Source organism: Megalops cyprinoides, chromosome 11 (genome assembly GCF_013368585.1).
Source record: "Megalops cyprinoides isolate fMegCyp1 chromosome 11, fMegCyp1.pri, whole genome shotgun sequence".
Classification (NCBI taxonomy): domain Eukaryota; kingdom Metazoa; phylum Chordata; class Actinopteri; order Elopiformes; family Megalopidae; genus Megalops; species Megalops cyprinoides.
The window spans coordinates 33,080,411-33,106,827 of NC_050593.1; the positions used below are offsets into that span (position 1 = coordinate 33,080,411).

The 26,417-nt window shown below is 39.8% G+C and overlaps 1 pseudogene; it reads left to right on the forward strand.

Annotated features, from left to right (window-relative positions):
- Window positions 1-5,362: 5,362 nt before the first annotated feature.
- Window positions 5,363-26,403, forward strand: LOC118785392 (annotated as a pseudogene).
- Window positions 26,404-26,417: the final 14 nt, after the last annotated feature.

Here is a 26,417-nt window from a genome sequence, read left to right on the forward strand (position 1 = left end):
ATCATTTGTATAATTTGTAGTAGGGTACCTCATCAGCAGTCTATATTATTGAAAATTAGTGGTTTAATTTTAGAGTTGCATTTAGCTATTAATTATGATCTGTATTGATAAAATGACCAATGTCAATTATTTTTTTAGAAGCAACAGATGGTCTTATTTAACAAAGAGCAGCATTTGTTAAAATCATGGAAAAATGATTATGGCCATTTGTTTTTTATTATTAGATGTGTAATCCTAAAATATATTTTTATTTTCTTAATGTATTACTGTAAATACGAAAGAAAAAGCAGAGATAAAAATTACAAAATTACAAAATTACATGATTTAACTCATGAGTCTCCACACTTGTTTCAATATCAGGGTATTAGAATGTTTTTTTAACATACATAAGGGAGGCATGACAAGTCAACTGGTTCTTTGGTTAAGCAAACAGACTTACAGCAAAGTGATTGTTTATGAGACAGAATGCTTTTGTTCTTCATGTGTTTGAAAATAGCAATTTGATTGATTAATTCCACCAGGATCACACTTTCTCAAAAATAACTTGACATGAGGATGGAAGGGTTTTATCTGAGCTGTGAAATCAGATGATCTGAACATAATGCGAGGAGAGAGACTCAGACAGCCTTTGTTTTTCTGTTGTTTTGATGTCTGCAAGCAGATGATCAAATGAATGGTTTGTTTTTTCCAGACATGCAATTTCTGAATAAACTAAATTATCAATGTTGGCTTTACAGCTACTGAAAAAGCGCTTCATAAAACAGAGGATATTTCTGAGAGGACCGAGAGGGGTAATGACAGGATCTATATCATACGCAGAAATCACGCCGTACTTTATTCAGAAAACTGCCTGTTCTATTTTAGCTCTTTGTGATGGGTGTCAAAATAGCTTCTGAATTCAGCTTCCCTCACATCAATTGATGGCCAGTGAGAAGAGATTATAGCCTGGAAATACAGCGCATACAAGATCAGCAGACTCCCTAATGATTTTTACTGTGGAAATCTGTGAGATGATGAACACTGAGCAGACTGTATGGTGTTCTCACTGGAATCGTGGACAGCTGCTTACACATAATTATGTTGTCATCGCTTGTTATTTGGAAGAGAATAGCTGCACTGACAGTTACCAGATCCGTGCTTTTCTCCCTATTTGTTTACTTTATTGTTAGTACAATAATGTAGTTTGCAATGAAGGGAGGGGAAAAAAAGAGACCTCTTTAAGGGAATCAGGTCTGGGATGCCCTTGGATACAGTGTAAGACTGCGCAGTTTCATACAGCAGGTATGTTTGGGAAGAGTGATTGAGGGAGAGAGGGGGAAAAAAAAAAGATGAGGGACGTGGATTGAAAGGAAGAAGCAGCAGGCTGATTACGAGGTGTCAGAATTGCCAGGAGCAAAAAGGTGAAAGCAATCAGGGGTGAGAAGAGTGCAGCATTCGTGAGGGGCAACTAATTATCCATCTCATCTGAAGCGAGCAGCATTGGAGGCAGTGCTCGCCCGCTGAACGGTGACAGATTGGTGCGGAGGAGAGGGGAGGTGTTAGAAAAATGGAGCCCAGCTCACAATCATTACTGCATGCTAATCAGAAGCTCTGCGCAGCCAGTCTGAGATTCAGAGAGAGAGAGAGAGAGTTCAGGGGAAGAGTAGAAAATAGTCCCCGGCTTTAGGGGGGAGTGCAGTTACCTCTGATATTTCAGACTGGAGGAAAAAAAACGAAAAGAATCTTGCACAATGCAATGTGTGCTTAACGAATAACCGCAGATACATACAAAGTATGGTTTTTATGTGTACAGAAATTCTCAGTCTCTCACTCTCAGACACACACACACACACACACACACACTTTGTAATTTGTGAAATTTAGTGTGAAATTAGTGTAATTTTCAGCCATAATGTTCAGAATCAACCCCTTTGGTTAAACTATTTAGAGGTCAAGTGTAGCACACATATGAAATAATTAATATTAAAATTAAGACCCATTTGTAGAATACATTTTTAAATGCTGCTGATTATAGAGTAGGCCATTGTCATTTCTCATTACAGGATAAAAGCATTAACATGGAGTTTGCTCTTATGTGTCTGCCTATCAATTTAATTCAATTTAAATACTATCCAAAATTCTTAAATGTTAATATCCCCTCTCTCCCAGTAGCAGTTCAGAAATGTGAGGCTAGTTTGATGCTGTGAGTTTGAGGCTCCACAGTTTTGCATTAATATTGTGTTAAAATGTAAAATATGCGCAGGTTAGTCTGTTGTTTGCTTGTATGCCTGCATAGTGAAAGCAAGTAAGATGACTTGTGACTTAATTATGATTCTCTGTGTGTATGACACAGATATGGTAAAGACCATAATGGTCCCCCACTAAAATAAAAAGTTGCCATGTTTAAACATATTTGTTTTGAGCACAACTGTCTGTGAAAACATTCAACCTTTTACTAGTGTTCATGCGTGACTTGCAATGGAAAAAAAACCTGGTGGTCTCTTTATAGTACATAACACCTATCCGCATTCATATTTTCAAAATATGTTGAATATGTATTCTTTATTCTTTATATGTATAGGAAGGATTGCTCCTCCTTGAAATTGCCAGATGAAAACTGCAAGCTTCATGACTTACATTTATGCACACACTGACACACACACACACACACACACACACACACACACACACACACACACACAGATCACTTTAAAGTGTCCTTTATTCATTCAGATTGGATTGGACAGAATGTCAGTATATTGTTGCTGAATCTAAAGTAATGCAAAGTCTTCCTGTAGGCTCTTTTCAAAACTACAAGAGTCCCTCTTCTGTACCTCTCACTTTCCTCCACATTCTTAGAGTATCTGATGATTTTTTTTTCATATATAAAAAGCTGTCACTGCGTAATTTTATGTGAAAGGTGTAATTGTACTTCACCATGAGGTACTATCAGATGTTCTGGAGTTGAAGAAAACTGTCTTTGCACTTGGGAAAAGTGCCAAGTCTGGTGATGTCTCTGGCAAGCTTTCTGAAACAGATCAGAGCCAAGACAGCATCTGCCTTGATATGCAAATTGGCAATCACAGGAAGAGCATTGAAAAAAAAAAAACACCACCATTCATACTACGCTAACTGAAAGTTGACCTTATTAATGTGGTATTTTTATGCAGTGCTTAAATGTATAGTAATTAACAATATTACTCTATTCTTAACACAGTCTCTTCCACTTTATGGTAATAAAGTGTTAAATCAATTTTATATCACCACATTGCTGTACATAAATTGAAGAACAACAATTAATGTCAAAAACACTTAAAATAAAGGTAGAATAAAGGCCATACTATAATTACTAAACTGTGTGTACACTACATTTGCAATGTGCAGCCTATATTGGATAATTCCTATTTCCTAATGTAAGAATAATCTTGTTATCTCTTTCCACTAAATCCCTAAAGCTTCAGTTTAATTAACTCTCTTCTCACATCAAAGAGAAAGAGGTCAGATTGAAATACTAGCATTTTGTAGTATTTGTCTGCATTTCAAACAATGTCAAAAGCAATATCATTATTATTATAAATCAAAATTATTAAATTCAGTTTACAGTCTCTCGATACAATTTTACTTTTAGGATTACTTGTTTCTTCAGAAATTTATTTCTCAAAGCACCTAATATCTTTTTAAACATTGGAAAACACTGTACAACATGCCAATGTCTTCCTCTGAACTGTTTTTGTACACATTTGTTACAGTCTTACTCTGTATTAAACCCTTCTGTAGGCATTTATTTATCCACTGTATGTGTTGACTACTTACTCAATTTATTTTCCCATAATTATGGACTGAATTTACACTGGATGCTGAAAATAATTTAGCTGAATTGGCACTAAATCTTATTCACAGTTTTGCGGTTTGTGAGTGTCTAGTCTTTCACTCTCATCAGAAGAAACCCTAGAGGTGGACAAGATGACTTAGACTTGCCAGTATAGATCAATTTGACTATACTGCAGTCATTTCTCCACAGTGGGCCAACTACATCAGCATCGCAAATTCAATCATGATTACATTTAATCAAAATTGATGTAATCTTATTCTGAATATATGAAATATTAACATTATATACACAAAATCATAAAGGCAAGCTTCGGCAAGTTGCAACTTATTTCAGTGAGGACTGACTTTAATAAAACATTTGAAGCATAATATGGTATATCACTTCATATTCCCCCTATGTACACTTTTTTTAGAGGTTTTAGAATACAAGTCAAACAAGATTCAAATATCAGTTTTGTTCATTGTCAGAGATTCAGCAGTCTTGCAAATCCTAACAACCAATTTTAATTTTAATTAAGAAGGCCTCAGAAGCACAAGCTCTTTTCATCGCTATTTTTTCTTGAAGTAAACCTATAGCTGCTAACATTCTCATCGAATCTCATGAATTTTCACACATCCATTTAGACTTTATTTTTCAGGACAGGAGAAAAGAGAGAACCAGTAGAGTATCATCAGAGAAATCATGGGCAGAAATAATAGATCAAAATGGTCTTGAGTACATTAAGAACAGAAGGGGGCCAAATACAGAGCCCTGAGGGACTCCTGTTGAAGGGCTATGGATGTCTCCATGCCACCAGATAGGAATGTCCAGAGAGGCAGCGTGAGATTGAGAAGCTGCCTGAAATGCCTATTGCTGCCAGGACAGACAGAGGGATATGATAGTTCACCTGCACATTCACACCATTCTAATGGTCAATGGTTTTGGAGCAGACAGGGAGAAAAAAAAAAGACCAGGCAGTAGTTCTGTAGAGCAGAGGAGTCTATAGTTGGGTTCTTGAGCAGGGCTGTGACACAGGTTCGCTTAAAGGCAGAGGGAACACAAGCCGGTGGTCAGGGAGGTATTGACCTGGGCGGTCATTAATCTCAACAGTGGGATGAGATATTGAGGAGAAGAGGTGGTTGGGTGATGAGACATCAGAAGTTCTGAGACGATAGTGTCTGTCAGACGACGGAATGCAGGGAAAAAGGGTAGCTAATGGTGGGCATCAGTGTCTGGGCCATAGGTTCAGAGGAGCTGTGAATGATAGAAACTTTCTCAAAGTGAGAAAGGAAAGAGGTGGAGATGGGGATAGGGTGGGAAATGAAGAGAAGGTGGAGAGGAGTTTGTGGAGGTTAGAGGATGACTTTTGTTTTAATAATACGATGTCTTGGCAAATGAGCAAGCAAACAAAAACGGTGGAGAGAAGAATTTTGTAAGTCTGCAGCATTGTACTTCTTCCACTTTCTCTCTGCTACCCACAGTTTGGCTCTGTCGGCATGTGTCAGACAGTCATGAACTGGGGGAATACGGTCACACAGGTCTGGACACGAGAACAGGGAGAGTCCAGAGAGGATGAGGGGGGACAGGAGAGAGCACGGCACAAAGCGAAAACGATTCACTGGATGGGAGGAAGGAGAAATCATGGAAGAAAAGAGCGACTGTGGTCCGGACTCGGGCTGCAGTAGGTAAGTGGAAAGAGGAAGAGCGAAAGAGATTAAATACTACCCAGAAAGATGTAGAGGTGGCTGTCAGGCAAAAGGTGCTGAGGATGACGAGGTCCAGCTGGCCGCCTGCACTGTGTGTGGGTGACTGAAGGTTGAGGTCAGAGGGGGTGGAGCAGGGGAAGGAGGACAGGACACTACTCACCATATTAAAACACGCAGCAATGCCAGACAGTAGTGAGGTCACAAGAGTGCAGCGTACTTGGTTCAAGTGCAATGGAACATACCCTATAGTGGGACCACACCATTCCAAAAAGAAAGCTACCACAAATCCCGTTACAAAACTACGATAGAATTACACATATTTACCTGATATTTCAAAGGACACCGTCCATCTAAAATGAACAAACCGAGTCAGGTGATTGCTGAAGAGCGCTAGGTGATTCACTGCATGGCGGAATCGTCCGCTTAGCGGAGGTTGCTTTGAATGATATTCGGCTGATTCCTAGCACCCGCCAAAGCATGGCGCAAGCTATGCCTTGCGAGACTTAATCCCCAAACAATCTCGGTGCTGTGGGATCTTACCAGGTAATGAAAATGTGTTAAATATAATGCAATAATATCGTGGTTATTAAACTTTTAAAACTATATAATGCCAGTCTTAACTCTTAAGTTTTGTTTTCGGTGGCTTCGTACCACCTCACTTGCTGTCGCAGTTTGTGATTAGTTAACGTTGGCTGGCTAGTTTCTGAAAATGTAGCTAGACTAGCCAACATCTGCTAAGCAACAGAATGTTGTCAGCAAAAATAAATTTCACTCTTCACTTTCACTACAAGGAATAAATGCAGCCGAAGTCGTATAATGGTCAACTTCGTGGTTGTCATGAATTAGTTTACCATTAGCGATAAGATAGCTAGCCTTGTAAAATAGAACATTTGGTTTAGCAGCAAGTTTGCATCCTAAGTATGCTACGCTGTCCCAGATTCTGAGCGAGTCTTTCAGGCACTGGGGGTTTGTACACATTAGCAGAAGTAATGACTTCTGTAATATTAGCATATTACAGAAGTTAATGTCTACAAGTAGTCCTGAGGGTGGGGAATGTTCTTGTCATTCTTTTGTCATGGAATCCCAAAATGAAACTTAGTCTGACATCCATAAAGGTATTTTTCAGTTGCATCTCTTTGGTTGTCCTTAAGACTATGGTAGGATGCAATAGGTGTCATTTTTAGCCATTTCTCCTTTCCCTGGCATACCTACAGACATCCAAGCATTTGGCTATTTAAGCTTTTTTACTACATAACCAACGACACAACATATTTTTCCTAAAAGTATTTTGCATATTATATCTGAATACTTTACAATTCCAAAGTAAATGTATCTAAATTCTTTTGTGTAACTTGTTCCTGTGTTTTCTCATCTTTCCATCTGAAATGAAGGCAATACATTACATTCATTTGGCGGATGCTCTTATCCAGAGCGACTTCCAGCACAATAGAACATAAGTATGTCCACTCAATTTAAATGAGCAACAGTGTCAGACCAGGCTCACAACACTCCCAGACCAGTGAGTGTGAGCATAACACTATTCGAGCCCTACCACAGGTTAAACTTGTGTGCTCTGACAGAAGCCAAGTACTCTACGATACAAGGCCTTTCAAACTGTCACACCCAAATGGAAGATGTGGGACAGAGTCAGTAAAATATAAACAGAATAACACAGTGGAGGTTCTCGAGTAGCTGAGTGGTCAAGGCATTCACTTTGAAAGCAATCTGAGCTTTACAGCCCGGGTTCGATCCTGGCTATGTCGTCAGCCCACAATGAGCACACACGGCACAGCAAGGGTTAGCCAGGGGTTTCATCTCATCGCACACCAGCGACTCCTGCTGGTCAGCCAGGTGCCCACACTCTTCCTCCGACGACTCTGTGTAATTTTGGCACGGGGACCGTGGTGTTAAAGGAAGAGGCGCTTGGCACATCACGTTTTTCAGAGGAGCGCACGAGAGCCCGCGTTAGGGAGGGTAGCAGCGAGGACCGGCATCCGTGTCATTCAGCTGGGTATTCCAAATTAAAAATAAATAAATAATGTGAGATTAATAAATAAGTGATAATTATGATACAATTTGTACTAATGCAGCCTAAAGGCAAACACAAATACATTCTGTATGGAGTGGAGAGTAATTTTTTTTAGGCATTAATAGATGTGTTATCCCTTGGTGAGGGTGCTTACACTCTCGGGCCCACTGCTTCCAGCACAGGTGTGTTGCAGGTGAGTGGGGCACGCACACTTTCAAATTCCAAAGATGAAAAAGGTGAAAAAAATTGGTAAAAAGAAAAAGAGGGAGCAGCTCAATTACATATAGAAAAATTTAGAATCATTTATTACTTTTTATTGATAATTGATGCAGAGGCAGTTAATTTTGTACAGTCCATGTGGGTCATATTCAAGATTTGAATAAAACTTGTCTAATGGGCACGTTGCCTTCAAAACCGTAATGAGGACTGATCCATTGAAGAACACCGCCAAGGTGCCCAGCTGCAAACAAGGACAGTCAAAATGTTAGTTAATTAGAAAGCGAGAAGGATTCCTGAATTAGTATAAAGTGTTAATTAAGAGGAAGTCTGATACAGTCTTGTAATTACCAGCAATATTTTTTACTTTTTTTCAGATTTGAGGTTGAATTACACACGCAGTTATGTGGAAGGTTTCTGACATAATGATTGTGTTGTGTTTGTTGAATTCACAGAAGTACAGACAGACGTCTGAGGCTTGGAGGAGGGACGCCAGAGCTGGGACAGGTATCAGTTGTGTTCTATGTTCTTCCTAGGCCCAACTGAGGGTATAAAGGCCTGTATTTTACATTATATTATTGTCATTTAGTAGATGCTCTTATCCAGAGGGACTTACATAGGGTGCAGTTTTATCCATTTATGCAGCTGGGTATTTACTGAGGCAATTGTGGGCTATGTACATTTGCGCAAGGGTGCAACAGCAGTGCCCCAGCGGTTGCTAGCCCTACTCCTTACCACTACACCACACTGCTGATTGTTACAATCACATTCTTCCTCATCCTCTTCCCGAGCCACTCTCATCCTTCATACCTTCTGGATTCTGGCTGGGGTTTGTGGAGGCTGTGCATCACACTATATGACAAATAAGGAAGACACAGCAGGGACACTGGCTGTGATCAGATTCATCTGTGATTGTTTTTTTGTTCTCCTGTATCTTACAGAAGTAAACAAAAGTTCAAACCTAGTCAAACCTGCCACTGAGTTCAACGGCAGCATCGGATGGCAAATGTCACGTGTCACATCTTGTTGAGCTTTTAGAGGCAATCTGCATGTGACTTCGCCCTCTCTCAAGGGCAACAGGATTATGACAAGTCAAAGAACGTGTTGCAGCCGCTGCTTCCTTGTTTATGAGGCTCGCAGCGGCCCTTGCTCGACGCGCGTTTGTTTCCGTGGTGATTCAGAGGCCCTGATTTTGGAGAGTATATCTGGCAGTCGCGGGGAGTGATGACAGAACCAGTGGTGAGATCGCACCCAGAATCCCCCCAGGAGCCTCCCGAGTCCTGCGGAATGGGAAGACGGATTGCATCTAAACATTTTGCCAAACTTGTGAACGCCATAATTTAGCTACATAATGCTGTTGTGTCTAAAATATATTCAGCATGAGGGTGCTTTTTAGAGCCTTTTGTAAAACGATGAATATGAAATGGTTTCTCCCATTATTCTGTTCGATAACCACCCTAAGTGTGATGTGTTGTAATTAAACACCTTCCCATCCAAAGTAATATTCACAATGAAGCTGACATTAGGCCTATTACTAATGCTTGAGGAAAAAAGAACATTGGCTTTTTTCAGCACAAACTGTGAAATGTTCAGAACCAACCCAGCAGCCCCATTTCCAATGAAAAAAATCCATTTATCAAGGCAGCCAATTCGTCTTTCACTCAAGATTATTAATAAAAAACGAACTACAGTGAATGTCAAACATCTGCAATAATAATATGTTTGTCTGTCATCGTGTCAGTGTGATGAATCATTTATATGCATCTCGCTGATGTTTTTCATCTGTGGTGCCATGTTGCATGAGCTTCAGAAGGTTTTTCATCAGAATAGGGCGGGGTGGGGGGGGGGGGGCAGTGTTGGGGGGGTTTGCATAGCAAGGGTTAAGGAAGCACGGAAGAATTCATTCCCAGCTTAATGACCTAGCGATGTTGGGCGCTGACGACAGGGAACACGCTCCTGACTTGTTCTGAATTTGCCAATTAACACCTCCAGTAACAGGCGGCCTCTGCTCTTTACAGAGGCAGTGAGAGGGAGGGACGCCTCCCAGGCAGTTTATTTTCCTCTCTCGGCTCCTTGAACACAGAGGGCTTCGGCTTGGAGTTTGAAACCCACTTCCCAGATACACTATCCTCGGCAAAATGAGTTTCACCCAGTCCTGTAGGGAGGAATGGGTCTCCTGATACCATTTCTGAAACAGCATGCTGGTGGTGTTTGAAATTTTTATCATGGCATTGCTTGAAATTAGCACTGTTCAGGAGTAACACTGTTCAGGTTTTTGGCTATAGGCCTCCATCACTGTCTCCTTATCATTACACACACTATTCCTCTTATTCTCAAAGAATTAGCTGGGCCTGTGTGATTGAATGTAATCTCAGAGGAAAGAACACTCTGAGAAATACAAAGGCGTTTTTCCCCAGCTGAACAATTATGAGGCCTGGCATGTTAACATTTAAACTTACAGTTCCACAGTCTCCCTCTTCGCTGTTCTTTTTTTCATGTATCTGCATTTACATCCAGAGTTTGCCTGATTTCACACGCACCCACATGGCTTTATAGGAACAATTAAGACAGAGAATGGGTTCCAAGATTCACCCTTCAACGGACTGCTTTGTCTTTTTTTTACTCCCTATAGACCATGTGGAAAAAAAAAACAGTTTGCTGTGTTACTGAGTAAATAGGGTTGTAAAACCAAAAAATCGAATGAAGAGCATATTTGACTGTATCTCAGTCTTACTTCACTCTGCTTTTTAACACTTGTGTATCAGTCTCCTAAACAGCACCTTTGACAGGCGTGAATTCTCTGAAACCTGTTGAAAATCTCAGAGGACCTATTCCACTCTCCTGTAAGTCAAATGGGAAAACTTGTTTTATTCTCAAGAACTTGTGATTGAGACACGTTAGAAAACTGAGGACAATTGCAATGGCAACCACTTGTTCTAACCATGATAGTGTAAGTTAGTTTAAAGGATGTGTACAGAAGAGTGTGATTGTGCAATAGACAGTGCTGGTGAGCCTACAGTCATGCACCATGGTATACAATTCATTAGCTGAATTGGAATATAGGCCTATTAATAAAATGATGGGTAAATAATTGATACCTGTTCACACCATGGGAAGGGTAGAGGGTTGTAAAATGAGCGCATGTCTTCAGAGAGGGTGCAATCAAAAGGCTCTTCTTCACACTTAGTCAGTACAGCATCTTAAGTGACGTGCTGTTAGATGCCCTGCTTAAAGGATGTCTTGAAATCAATTAGAATATTTTTTTTTTGTCATTGCATACATTCGATTTTGTGCTCCAGAAAATGTTAAGTTTTGTCAGAAAATCGTAACACTGTAAGGATAAAATAATGCTGTGGTGGCCTCATTTGAATCTTCTGTCTTTTTCAGCTGTGTTTCACTTTTTCCATTAAAACATTGTCTTTGTGCTTGATCAGAAAGACTAGTTTTGCATACATGGCATTTTCAAATTGTCAGCTGTTTCCTCTGAATAGTTACTGGAAGTGCTTAAAGAGAATAGAATAGCTTAAATAGAAATCAACACTTAGTACACAGATCTAATGTGAGACAGCTTAGCTCTGGTCTGCCTTCATTTACATTACATTACATTACATAACATTACATCATTTAGCAGACGCTCTAACCCAGATGGACTTCCAAATAAGTGCATCACAATGCTAAGAGTAGTTATTGAAAAGTATTGCAAGAGGTCAGTAAGATACTGAGCTAAGTGCTAGAGCACTCATGTAGAGTGCTTTTTTAATAGAAAATAGGGATAGAGAGGAAGGTAGACTAGAAATAATGCTTGAAGAGATGAGTTTTCAGCTTTCTCTCAAAGGCACCCAGGGTTATGACAGTTATCCTATACTGGTTTCTGCTTGCTTTGTGTGATAAGCATGCATATTTATTTTAAGAAGCATGCTTATTTTTATTTATCCCTGATCGACCACATTGGGTCAGGTGCATCTGATGTGGTACTTTGGCCTTTGTGCACTCCGCTTGAAGTAATTTCAGTTATGAGGGGAAAAAAATTAAAGTTAAAAAACTATGTCCTATCTTGATTATAATTAGAATTATTTTCTCACCCAGTCTCATTGTCACAAACCTCACATTAAATTATTTAATTTAAAAAATCCTATTGGTCAGAAGATAAAAATGATAGATGATACCTTATTATAATCACAATAATTTAACCAGATCTTTTCATTATAATTGAATAACTTTCTGTAAAGTGCACAAAGGTAATGATACCACATTAGAAAGCTACAATTAGGTACAAAGGAATTAGCCACAGATGGGAAATCCTTAATAAAATCTAGCTTGTAAATGGTGAAAACGGGATCCAGGGCCAAAACCAATTTAAAGGTAAGTTTGTAGCTCATCAGCTTCCACTGTTAAGGTCATCACCTGCAGTGTTATACACCAGATATATTTTAACAAAAAGTTTTTGCTGAAAAAGTCAGACTGTGCCTAAACCTTTGAGAAGAATTCTCCCTGGCAAGCAGACTCTTCTCACATTTTTGAGCAGAGATGTTTGATGAGGAAATGGACCCACCCTTAACTTAGTTAGTAACCTGGGAAGCCATCTGGCTGGGATACAGCTGAAAGGCACTCCAGTGCAGCGATTTTGCGACTGACACCTCTCGGCATTAGTGAGAATACGACTTCATTAGCGCTCTTTCCTCCAGCTTCATTCTGCAAACGGGCCAAGCTTTGAATTTGGCCTGAATTTGCTGTCCCTTACGCATAGTTTCTCTGGGAACGAATCATTTCATTGAGCTGCCGGAAAATCAAGGTGATGTTTTTAGCGGTGGTGAAACGTCGTTCGGTTTCTGTCCCCCATGGAGATGGGTGGGATGGAAAGCTGATTTTCACCGCGTTTCTCTGGTGAGCCGCGGGGCTGTTGTGTTTCTGCCATTCAGAAGCTGTGAAGGAGGATTACCATATGCATTGCTCCTGCTTTCTGTTCTTTTCTGTTAGTTCTCCTGAGGTTTGCTGCTCGTGTGCCAGTGTGCTTTCTCTGTGTGGGTTTAAGAAGTGTCTGACTTTATTCTTCTCACTTACATATATATATATATATATTTTTACTGTTTTAAGAATACACATTCTTATTTTAGTGTATATATTTTAGTGTTTTATCAACAGGTAATGAAAGGAATGTGTAGCCTTGTAATACAATGCGATCAGACTTGATCTGATACAAAGCATTTGTTTGCTGTGTTCCTTGGAGTTTTCGTGTTCGATACAATGCATTTATTTGCAGATGTTCTTATCCAAAGCGACTTACACGGGCTGAAACCGTGTGATACATTAAATACTTAACACAGGAGCAATGCGAATTAAAACAGCCAGAACGACAGTAAATATGAACAGAGAAAAAAACAACAGTTAAAAACATAAGAAAACATTCAGCTCTATAAAATGTACGGCCTAACAATTATGTTTATTAGCATTATCAAATAGGTATTTAACAAATTAATTTACAGGTTGGTAGCTAGATTCAATATTTATATTTTTACTTGTTTTTTTAAGGATAACAATAATCAGTCAGGAAAATCAAACTATAAATTTAGAAAAATGAGTTTGTGATAGATAATGTTAATAAAGTTACGTCTATAACACTCAGTTGATTTTCATACCTATCTAACGATTTAATAATAAAAAAATGTGCTGTCACAGTTGATGACAATTCAAGGTTTTCAGTGCTGGATTGAAAGATTAATAAAAGCAATATGTATACTAATCTTCAGTAATGTGTAAGATGCATGTTTGTTTTCCTTCTTATATATTGAAAAGATATGATGCTACTTGGTAACAGAACCAGAGGATGCAGGTCTTGTGACAGCACCAGGACGTATATCATCCTTTAAATTACAGAGGATGAAGTTTGCACCTTAAAACGTGTGATAACAAGACCACAATTGATACATTCAAATTCTATAATTACTTACTATTCCTTACCACCATTTTTCAAATGGGCCTGTTGTTAATAATCCACTGCCTTTTTGGTACTGATGGATTATCCCTTGGATTATTACTGTGATTTAGAATCAGTCTGTATAGAATAATGCTATGTCCACAGTATTTTATTCAGAATAAGCTGTCCGTGTTGTCAGCTGGTATTTGGAATTCCTAACTTTTGCCTGTTTATTCTGTTAGGGTGAAGGTGAATGCAGTGAGTGTCGGTACTCACTGGCCTTTCATTGCAGGAGAGAATGGAGTTTCACTGCACTAGAATAAAGTGCGTTCTGTAAAAGGCTCCTGTGTCTTTGCAAGGGCTGCCGATGCCCCAGCGATGGTCACAGCAGAGCAGGTGTACATTTCCTCCCTGATGTTGCTCAAGGTAAGACGGGAAACATTCACGTTTACATTTTACATTCAGCAGACAATCTTATACACAGTCACATACAAAGATGTCAGTACATTGAATGTTACATTTACAACGGGCAGACACTCTTATCCAGAGTGGTGTGCAAGGTGTGAGTACATTTAATGTCACATTTACAATGTAATCATTACATTACAACCTTACATTAAAATGTAATGTAATGCAATGTACATTTACATCCAACAGACATTCTTATCCAGAGTGGTGTTCAAGATGTGAGTGCAGTTAACATTACATTTACATTTAAATGTTAACAGCTGCACATTCAGAGTCTCATGAAGGTGTTCTTCACCATGATATTGCTGATGCCGTACAGTGTCCTAGAGGGCGATTGAGCTGGTCAAACCCTCTCCCTGCTGTTGACCATTGATTACCCTGCATTGAAGACACTGTCACACCACACGTACCTCACAGTGCTGACCCCTCCGCTTTACTTTGGGTCAGTGCATTGGAAATCTGACCCAGTTTGATGCGTCTTGATCTTGAGAGTTGAGACATAGGCCGAAATTCCTGTAGGTAGCTAATCGCAGGTGCATTGTAAACTTGAACATGGGGCGGCAGTGTAGCATAGGGTTAAGGAGCAGGATTCTTAACCGAAAGGTGGCCGATTCGATCCCCGTTGGGACACTGCTGTTGTACCCTTGGGCAAGGTACTTAACCCGTACTTGTCTCAGTAAATATCCAGTTGTATAGATGGATAACATTGTAAAGAACTGTAACCTATGTAAGTCGCTTTGGATAAAAGCGTCTGCCAAATGAATAAATGTAAATGTAAATGAATGTGATCGGATTCATCGAAGTAGCCTTCTTCAGGCCCACTGCGGCTTTGCGTGACTTGATTTCACAGTAAAGCAGGTTCCATTAGAGTGTGTGGCCTTTGTTTGCTGAGAATTTATGAATATTATCTTTTTTAACATCATACAGTATTTTTTTGTCAATATCTCTTATAAGATGCTGTATTAACATTTGTATTAGCACAGCAAACCTGCAAAGCTATAGTATGGTTATTGGAACACCTCACCAAAAAATGAATTGGCTTTTTGTTCAAACATGAATATTAATGTTTCAATTAGTAAAGCTTTATATTGTCATAATACTTTCCTTAATCATTTTCAGGCCAACTTCTTAAACAGTGAAGGACCATTTTAACAGATGTTTTCAGTTAATTAGTGTGTGTTTAAGTACTAAATGCTACTTTTCCAGCTGGATCACCCTGCTGCCTACAGACACCGGGAAGTGAAACAGACCTGTTACACCTAAGAAAATGTAAAATGGTAATACTGTACCTGGAAGGATATTTATCGCATGGAGCCGCAGATGCTGACGCATGGCCGTGCTGGAGAACCGATGGGGGTGATGGGGTGATGCTGGGGGAGTTTATGGATGACTACACTGTGAGAGTGGTCGACGTGTTTGCTATATCTCAGTCAGGAACAGTGTGTTTTTAATATGCACAGTAGTGATATTGGTATGAAAATTCAACAGCCTTTTTTCTTTAAAGGTTACCCAGTATAGATGCATTTACATGCACATTACTTTGGCATAGTGTAACCATGAGGCTATGTTATGAGCGTGTTTATGGTAACAGTTGTTTATGGTAGAATGGTAATAGTTTTCTAACAGTAATGTGGATAGATTACTTACAGTATACATCAGATGTATGTGGTTGTATGTATGTGTCATTATGTTGTCTGTAGAATAATTGCCCAGGCTTTTTGTGTATTCAGAGGAAATGATTAGTGCAGTATCATAGGATATCAGTTCCTACTTTGTTTGTGTTTTTTTGCACTGATGTGTTAAACAGAACATTAATCAAATGGTTTCTTACAGGGGGTCAGTATGTAGCCTGTGGACCTTGTGTTCCATGCCAAAATGTAAGATATTCTGAAACACACTGGAAGGTAAATGTCTGACTATTTACTTCTTCTGTTTTGGGATTATTTCCCTGTGCAAGAAAAGGGCAGCTGGTTTATTTTGCTCATGTATGGTAAAATAGCAGCTCACACATCAGCTCTTGACAAATGTTCAGCAAAATTTGACTTGAGCTAGAAGCCCAGTGTTACAGTAATTTTGTTGTACCTTCTTCGAGCCTTTCAACAGTTGTCATCTGCTATGTTCAAATACCTCTACTGCAAGGAGAGGAAAAAAAATCCAAATGAATGTGAACAAGGCTCAACAGCTCAGCAACACAGTGCAAATTGGCTCTTGAAGGACTCCTTAATCCCACCGCTGATTTGATTGATATTCACAGGCTGGGTATTCTGTCTCATGTGCTGAAAAGGTATAAACTTACCAAGCTCAGAAGAAGTGTTCACAAAACGGAGAGCAGGATCTTCCACAGAGAATGTGGATCCTTGTAATGACAGCCCTCCCGTCAGAGTCACTTATTTTCATGCTGTATGCGCTACAGAATCAGACCTTTTTTTGTTACATTACATTTACATTACATGCGTTTAACAGACGCTGTTATCCAGAGCAACTTCCAGCACAACAGAACATAAGTGTATCCATTCAAGTTAAGTAAGCAACGGTGTCAGACCAGGCTAACAACACTCCTAGCTAACTTATGCAATCTGACTTATGCGATCTGATTGTAGGCCTGAGATGGTGGTGGGCTGGTACCACAGCCATCCCGGGTTCGGCTGGTGGCTGTCTGTGGGTGACATCAACACCCAGCAGAGCTTCAAAGCCCGGTCAGAGCAGGCCGATGCAGTGGTGGTGGATCCTATCCAGGGTGTCAGAGGGAAGGTACTCCCGTTCCAAATCCGCCATTACAGCCTGAGCGTTAAGTGTAACCGAGTGATTTTTCTCTCACGGGTTTAACCCTAAAATCATGTGAAGTATAGGTGTACTAATTTAGTGTTAGTGCACATCATCATTTGAATAGTTAAACATTGTGTGAGTATGACTTGCAGAGGGGATAGATAGGGTGTATCATTGAATTTTTATGAGCAATTTCTCATGTTAAATTTGAACAGCATTTTTTTTTGTTTTCCTTTTTCGGTTGAATTGTTCAGAATGTAATTGTGCTAATTGAGTGTACGTGAGCATCTTTGTTTGAATTTTTATCCTTAATCCGAGTGCAGACTTCTGGGGGGAAAGGATTGCTGTAATAATTTCATTTTTTTGGTACAATCATTATTTCTTGAACACCTGATCCTGAGTCGTCATTGCTGTGCGGGTCTAATTTTGGGACATATGGTATGGTGGTGACGAGAGGACATTGCTCTTATTCCACGGGCGTTTGTTAGCGGCGCATTAAACGTTAGCGTCTGATTGCTTCGCTCTGTGTTGACTTTTGAGCGGCGTTTCTCCTGCGAGATCGTGGATCGATCATTAACCTTTAATTCTGGTCCCCAGTCCGGCCTCCTCTCTCCTCCTCCTCCTCCGTTTGGTTCCTGCCCCAATATGGCACTTTCCTATTTCCTGCCTGTGGCCGGCGGGGAGCCTCTCTATTATCACCTTCTCAGAGCTGTCTGTAAATGTGAGAGGCAATTCCATTTCGTCTGACCGTGGGGAGGAGGAACAAGGCACTCTGTACAACACGCAGATATTGTCTTTGGATCCTCGGCATCGGAGCCGGGCTTACAGGCACAAAGCGTTCCTCCGTCCAGCGCTCACCGCGTATTCAAAATGTCTTTTCTTTATTTCTTTTTTTTTTTTGACTTAGATACGCATCCCAGTGTCCGAAAGTGACTTTTCAAATCAAATCAGTGCAGTTTGGGTTCTGCGTTAATGAATGCTTCATGGTTCTGTCTGCTCTAATGTAGACACATGAAATGATATACATAAACTGCTCAGCATATGAAGGGGCAGATGAGATAAAGGCAGAGGACGCGTGTCCTGTGAGTTTTGCGCGACATTTATTTGTTTGGCCATTTCATGTATACTTTGTATGGCTCTCCTTTGGACTATATTTCAGGTTTAATCTATTTAAATAAGGTAATAGCGGGAGGCACTCAGTAAAGCATTAGCTGCTATGTTCTCTGTGATTGTGCCAGGCTTTTTTAAAAACATATTTAGCTGTTTTTGGCGTGTGTAGTTGTCACAGTGGATTGTTAACCTCTACGTTTTTTGACAGGGGTGTTTTTTTCTGGTTTTGAGCTTTTTTTTCAGTCGCCGTTATGTTAGAATTAAACCCTGAATGCGTTGCGTCTTGATGAATTAAACATGGACTGGAAGCAACAGTCCGAGGGCCTCACTTTTCACACTGCATTGTAAATGAGCTGCATGTTGGCCTGCTGTAGCCGCCTGCTAGTTTAATTGAGATTATATTTGTAACAATCGTCTGCTTGCTCTAGATTTCCTCCCTTCACCTTACTGAGAGGGACGGCTTTCTTGAGACTTAATGTCTATCATTTCAGGAGGACTTGTATTTTACAGTGCAGTATGCATTGTAATTTTCAATTTTCAGAAGATTGTTCATTTTCAGTGAACAGTATGTTTTACCCTTTCAATCATAATTGGTGAAGCTTTATTCAAATTAATTTTTATATAATTTTGTGTCAACACAAACAGACCTTTCTTCATATTCACGGAAAATTTCAAGCACATCTGTTTCTTTTTAGAAATGACAATTTATTGTTATTAAATGATATTTTACCTTGATGTGTGAAAAATTGTCAAAGTGTGGTGCTTGTTTCCTTTATTTTGGCGTAAGCTTGCTATGCAGATTTCTGGGCTGTAACAGTGTCGGAATTGTGTGAGAATCAGTACAGCATTTTGACCTCCTTACAGAGAAGTGCTGATGGTTGTAAGAATTTTTTTTTATCCTGTAGGTTTTAGGCCAAAAGTTGGTAAAATCTCTAAGGAAACCGAAGGAAATATGCCTGCTTCATGGCATTGCTCCTCTTAAGAAAAAAAATGATATTTCTATAAATAATTTCAACGTTACAAACATTGAAAACCCCACAATCACAGCGATTCACTGATATTCATTTGGCATAAGTCAGTTTCATTTCTGCGCGCTTTTCATCAGAAATGGCATAAAAGGCAGGCTTTCGCTGAATTTTTTATGCTGTGGGCTTGCTGGGGACATGGGCTGATGCTCTTCAGTCATGGGTGTCTGACAGTGCATGGCAGCAAAAACAGCAGATCGGTCACAAACCTCCGCTGCACTCCCGAGGTCACACAGCGGCCTCGTTTTTAACGAGACCAGCAACCAAAGGAACAGTTGATAATCTGTCAGTGTCAAGCAATAAAATTCTGCTCGTGGTGATGCCTGGTGTAATGTCATTAGTGGTTTAGTTTGTAAAATAGATTAAAGCAATACGTTGTGGGATCAGTTGCCTTAAGATTGCAGTTCAGCTTTTCATGAATTGGTCTTCTGAAGGGTGGGTAAAATTATTTGATGATATTCATCATTCAGGGGAAATTTTGGTGCTAGGTTCAGAATGACACGTTTTCATATATTTTATGCTTATATTTCTCGATTTTATTGCTCTGAAATATGGATCCGTTTATAGAGTTTGTGATATGCTGGTTGATCGGGCCTCTCAGCAGTAGACATTATTTGTATGAATGGTGTGTCGCTAAGACATGCCAAAGTCCCAGACATTGGTACATCACAGTCACATCCTGGCCCTTGTCTGCTATTGTGAGTCAACCCATTCATTATGCAGAAGACACAGCCTCCAGTGTGTGCACTATGGTGGAATGGGTCTTGGAGATAATGTGAGCAAAACCAGATTCATGTTATCATTATTATTTTTTTAAACTTAGTTGGACATTTCTGTTTTGATTCTGTCCGTCATAATTATTTAATTCAATCATTTATTTGTTTCCTAAAACCAAATACAACAGAGACCCATTTTAGACTTTATCCACGTGCCAGATGGTGCATCAGTCGAGAACCAACATGATTTTGACTTCTTTCTTTGGTTGTGGCATCAAAATTATATCCTCATTTGATTTTCAGATCTTCGTTTGAAGAAGTTTGCCAGTGCCATTTTGTATTCTCATAAGTTTAGGTTTTCATGTCAAGTCCATTTTGGCATATTAATTATGATAATACAAAGAACTGTCTTTAAAAATATTTGAGTGCTCATTTTTTGGTGGTAATACTCTACAAAACCCATTCCCCATCTGACTACCCCTTTCAAATTCAAAACAGATTTTTTAAATTGGTGCCATTGCACTCTGAGTATTGTATTACATGTCGAGGGCCCAAATGATTTTTATAAGCAGATTGCTTGGTTCTTACATGGGCAATATTTTGAGAGTGTTAGGATGATATTGATTCTGTTTTCCCAGTGATTTCCAGTGTTTCTAATCAGCATATGTTGTTGAATCTTGTACCAGCAATTCTTGTAAACAGAGTGCATTTTACTATTCTTTCAGCTGAATATGAGTAGCAACAAAAGAATGCATTGTGTCCATTTAGGCCAGTATCTTGTTAGGAAAGACTCTGCTTTGTTGTCTTACTAGCATTACCTAACTGCACTGTGGAGAGCTTGAGACCCGTTTACTTGCCAGTGTAACGGGTGGTCTCTTGCGTTGTGTTTTTTTTTTAATGTGATGTTACGTGGGTCGGCGAGCGAGCGAGTTTCGAACCGAGGTTCTTACTGCTCGCTGCCAACCCCTTTAAAGCCAGCGTCGTTGCCAGTTGAGCTAAAGGCAAATTGCCGTTAGCCTGTCAACAACAACGCTACTTAGCCAGGTCTCAGAGGGAGTGACGTAGCCGCTGCAACCACTCGGCTACCTGCTACCCGCTACCTAAGGCTTTACGCAGGACTCACACGAGCTAATCACTTCAGCTCCGCTACACCAGTAACTGGGTAGTTGCTGAGTTGTTGATCAAGAAATGTTAGGCTGCTTTCTGTTTGTCCGCTAGGTATGTAGCAGTTTTTTGTCAGTTTCTAGTCAGCCGCTGGAAGTTCTGCCTTGTGGTTTGAACACACACACCTGTCTGTTACCTGCACCTCACCTCACTTTGTTTCAGTATTCCAGACATTAAGATCTGTGCTTTATTAATATAATAATAAACACTAGTTTGCTAGCAGTAGTACTGAATTGTTGCAGCAACGGTCACTACACTTATTAGCATGCCAGCTAGACTGGTACATCACAAAAAGTCAGTAGGATACCGAAGTCCCTTTTGTCCTTTTGACTTTCATCAATCAGCAGGTTGGTTCTAATTATTAAAAATGTATTTTCTTGCTGGTTAGCTCTTTTGTCTAGTTTATCTTATTGACCTGTCAAAAAAAGGAGAAGGCCATTTCTTTGTCCACGTTCCCACATAATCCCGGTTCAAAAGCACACATTAAATGAAGTGTAAAGGCCTGACCCTACGGGACTGTAAAAGTCCCCTTCACCCTTCCCTCTCCATATCAAATGGGAGATTTGATGTTGAGCATTGGAAGGAGGAAGTAACAGACCTTATAGGTTAAAGCGATTAGGTTTTCACCAGTTTCATCAGTCTGCATCATGGATCAGAAAAAGGTTCAAGTCAAAAACAAGTTTAATATTTTTCTCAGTCAACTCTAGATATTCATAAAATGTGTCACCATATACTGTATATTCATTTAAGAGGTAGATTAAAAAACATTCAATCTGATTGTGTCAGATACATGTCAGATAATCTGCTCTGATATCCACGTTTAAATGAGCGTTATTACAGTGTGTCATGTTTAACACCATGTGAACACAATCATTTTGGGAGCCAAAACACTGAACTGAAACTCCTAGGTAGGATTGTTGGTTGCCAGTGAGGAAGAATTCTCATTTGTGCTCAGTGTTTTAGGGAAATTATATCAAGGACCTGTGACTCCACAGCTTTGTGACCAGGATGCGTTCAGCACCAATGGCCAGCATGAACCGTGTCATTTATTACGTCACCTCAATTGTGATGTAACAGTAGCTTTTGGCAGTGGAAGCAGGTGCTTTAGCAGTGTGCTAATGCCATAGCCTGTGGAGTCGGAGACCCTCTACACATTCTACCTTTATCACAGTCTTTATTTAATTGTGTGTGCTCGCAAATTACTTCTCATAAATTTTTTTTTTTTCCAAGTAGCGCCTGCTTTTTGTAGCCACATACGTCATAAGAGATGGTGGGTGAGCATGAAAATTATGTTTTTAAATGATCGAGAAAACCGATAAATTTTCTGGCAGTTGGCAGCTAAGCAGTGTCACACAGACATCTGTTAGGCAATGCCTGGTCATCAGTGAGACAGCTGTCTGTCATCTCCCACCTGCAGACTCAAATAAAACAAATTAACATACCAGTGCTGTAAGAAAAATGTATTTGTCATATCACGATTACTGCTATTACTGTTCAAATATGTTTGGCCTATGAGTCCATTCCAAGTGGGTGTGATTATCACCCAAACTGACACTTAAGGAGTTGACTTTAAATTTGAATTTAGGGCTGCTTTTAGCACTTTGGTGTTTATTTTATAAAGGAGAGGATTTTATTTTTTACTAAATTCTAAGTGTGTATTGTAATTATGCTGGTTATTCAATTTGCAAATGGATTGATTCATTCGATGAATGTAAAAGCATCTCATTTCTGAGCTGAAGCACTGAAGGGCTGATATAAATAGGAGGAGTAGGAGGAGACCTCAAGCAGTGGCAGAAGCGCCCATCTCTGGGAGAGAAGCTTCCCACTTCAGAAACACCACTGTCCTGACAGCCCTCTGGGGACCGCCGGCTAGCTTTTTTCCACCGACCTCTCTGACTCTTTTTCTAAACAAACACACAGTTTGGCTTGTTTAAAATAACTTTCTTTTGTTGTTTCGGGTTCATATCGGCTGTTGGTGTCATTTGTGCTGGCTGCACAAATTCCTGTTTGACATCAGGCATATACTGTATAAATAACTTAGGAGCCGTCTTAGATGCATCTCCATGAAATTTTTAGCGATGCTGTAATGTAAGCCTCTACCTGTCATGGAGTCATAAGGAACCCTGTCTGCGCTGTCCAGTAAACTCGGCGAGCTTCAGCCCTTATTGCCGACCCTGACCGGCCGGTGTTTATCCGACAGGAGAGATGCTATTTTATAGGCAGAAAAAGCAATCGCGTCTGACTGGGGCACCGCACTGTCCTCATATCCTTGCTGGCTATTATTTAGCTGTCATTTCGTGTGCCGTGATCACATAATTGATGTGACAGGACTGGGCATTAGGTAAAATCCCTCGGCTAGTGCTCACTTTCAGTCTCTTTCTCTCCTTGTCATTCGTCGTGATTAAATTAGCCAGAAGTGACAAACATATGTAAGATACATCAAAGAAAAGAACAAGGCGCTTTTTAGGGATTTAGACTTTTATATTGAAAATGTGTAACAACTTGATTTTTATGCTTTGGCAAAAAAAAAAAAAAAAAAATCAGTCTTGCTAGTTGTTGTCCTGAAAAATGGTATCAAAATTATTTTATGAAAAATTCCTGGCAGTCACCCGAAAGCAGATGTGGAGGCATAATTGGTGGTGCCTTGTCTGTGCATTTTATGAAAACGCGTGACACTTTGCCTTGTCCTTACAGATTGTTATGGATGCCTTTAGGATAGTTGAATGTTTATAATGTTATACAGCGCATTCATATCCATCAACCATTGGTAGCGGTGTTCTAACGCTCACAGAAGTCTCCAGGGGACCTGGATGGACTTACTGTTCTTCAGTGATGGTGTCCTCAGACAGCCTCACTGTTATCTGAGCTGGAACTAAAATAGCAACTAGAAGACAATTACATAGGACAGAGAAAACACAACATGCTGCTGAATAGTTAATTTAGCAGTTTAAAACTTAAATTAAACTCATTACCAAAGAAATGCAAACGATTAGTAAATCTGTAATGAGGGGAAGATGGTGTTTCCTCTTGCTTGGACGTAGACAGGTCCTTGATTATGTGTTTCAAGAGAATAGATGACTGGACCTTACTACATGGTTGTAATGACCCCTCTCATTAGCCTAACAGACGCAATCCTGTTCATTAGAGCGTAACCACCTCTACCTCTACCTGTAGGTTGTGGTGAAACAGATGCGCTTCAATACAAAGCCCTGTCACATACTACACATGCCCATTTTCCCAACAGTGTTGTCAGTTTTAGGCATGTCTGTTTGATCAACAATATGTCATTTTTATAAGGCTTTGCTTCACGGGCTGAACAGCCATTACTGCTTGATCACCATCAACTACAGGAAGAACGAACTAGAGCAAAAGGTATGAAATCCTTATTATTATCCTTATTATTTTCATTGACCTGGGCGACTGAGTGGCTTAGCTTGGTAAGGCACCGGTTACCCCTGTCCTGCATCTTGGGCAGCTCAGACCCAAGTTCAAGTCTGAGCTGTGCCATTCACTGGTGATCGTCAGGTTGTAGTGCTGTAGTGGCCAAACACAATCGGCTTTGTAGCACTGGGGTAGGGCAACTTTTATTGGCTAGGGCTCTGCTGTTTTTGCGCTCTCTAACATCTCATGAGGCACTTGCAAATTAAAAAAAAATTTAACAATGGGATGACATCATTGAAGATGCGCACATCCACCAATAGGCTTTCGCTCTGCTGCAGTGCACTTTGGGACTTTTCGTGTGAAAAATAGCAGTCTGCTGTGTATCAGGTTAATTGGAGGATTGAATTTATCTTGCTTTAGTATCCCTACATAAGAGACACAGAGAGTATCTGAAGTGATAATCCTGATGTATTCCAAATCAGGCAAGACAAGGGGGAGTATGTAAAGAACAGTCATTTTCATTGAACTCATGGTTATCAGGTTGCAAATGTTGAATTCCTCAAAAATGAGGGCAAAGACTGCAAGGTTTGCAATGTGTCGCTTGAAAAAGTGAAAACCCCCATTATAATGTAAGGGGTATTATTTATATTTTAATAAAATACATAATGAATACATCAATTTTATAAAGTAAATTAATAAATTAGTATATTGTCATGAGTGTATTAGTGTAAATAATCATCCTATGGCTGAAGCCTGATTAAATTAGTAAAACTGGGGGAACTGTGACTGCTCTTGCCTCATCCATTGAGCTGGTTGAGCTCATCTGCATGGGAAATTGTTGCACCACATACTGTAGTTATCTAACAACTTTATCGAATAATACCACTTTAACTGCATATGTAACTTGACCTGCAGATGCTGTTGAACCTACACAAGAAGAGCCGTATGGAGGGGCTGATGCTATAGTGAGCACTGCACGCTCAATGAGACCATTGTCAAGGAGATTCTGGAGCTGGCCAGGAACTACAACAAGGTAACTGGCTTATGTCATTGCTGTTTGCTTACCGTGAACCCTTTGTTTCACTGTTCAACACCGGGGTTAATGTTGGCAGCATTTAGCACAATTTACACAGTCATTAACATCTTAAGTGCTCTATTCGCAGTCTGAAAGGAGACAACCGTGTATTCTGTGCCTCTGCATTGTCTAATTCAAAGCGGTATAAATAGTGAGCACGAAACTGAATTGGTTTCCTTCCCTTATTTCGAGCTGTAGAGGAGGAAGACAAGATGACCCCTGAGTGGCTAGTTATTAAGAATGTTGGAAAACAGGTATGTTTGGGCTAGGGCTTCATCAATTAAATGATGCCAAACCAATTAATCAATGAGAACTTTGGCTGACAACTATATATAACTTCATGACCAGGTTTGGGGTCTCCATAGCTACAGGAGCCATTGGCAAGCCCCAATAAGCCCACGGGCTCAAGCTCTCACAGACAATTAAAATAAGGTTTTGCATTCTGTTACATTAAGGGAAGGAAGTGGTTAGCTAGCTAGGTAACAAAAGCATCTACCTGAGGGTACAGTATGGCATTGACAGGTCTTTTTGAATGTCCAAACATTCAGGCAGTAATCACAGTAGTGCAGCTAACTTTGAAAAAAGTGAACATGGATGGATTCATTCAACTGATAGAAAAAAAATCAACTAATTATTTGATATGTAGCCCTACTTGTGTATCTTCGGTGTGCTTTAGCTGTTAGATTGATTTTGCATTGTTGGTGTTACATTAAAGGTTAATATCTGCTGCAGTATTATTTAATATATATATGCCATTGTGTTGCATACCATTTACTTCATAGTCTGTCACAACATCCTCTAAGGTGTGCTACATCTCCCATGTATCATAATGGGAAATTGATGAGGATAGACAAATCAAGCCTTTTACATTCTTCGCCTTAAAGAAAATAATCTAAATGAGAACACAAATCTAATATGCAATTAAATGCGCTGTTTTTCTGCAGGATCCAAAATGTCATCTCGAAGAGCGCTTAGATATTCTGATGACCTCCAATATTGTACAGTGCCTGGCAGCCACATTGGGTTCAGTGGTATTTCACTGAAGTCGAGCTCTGCA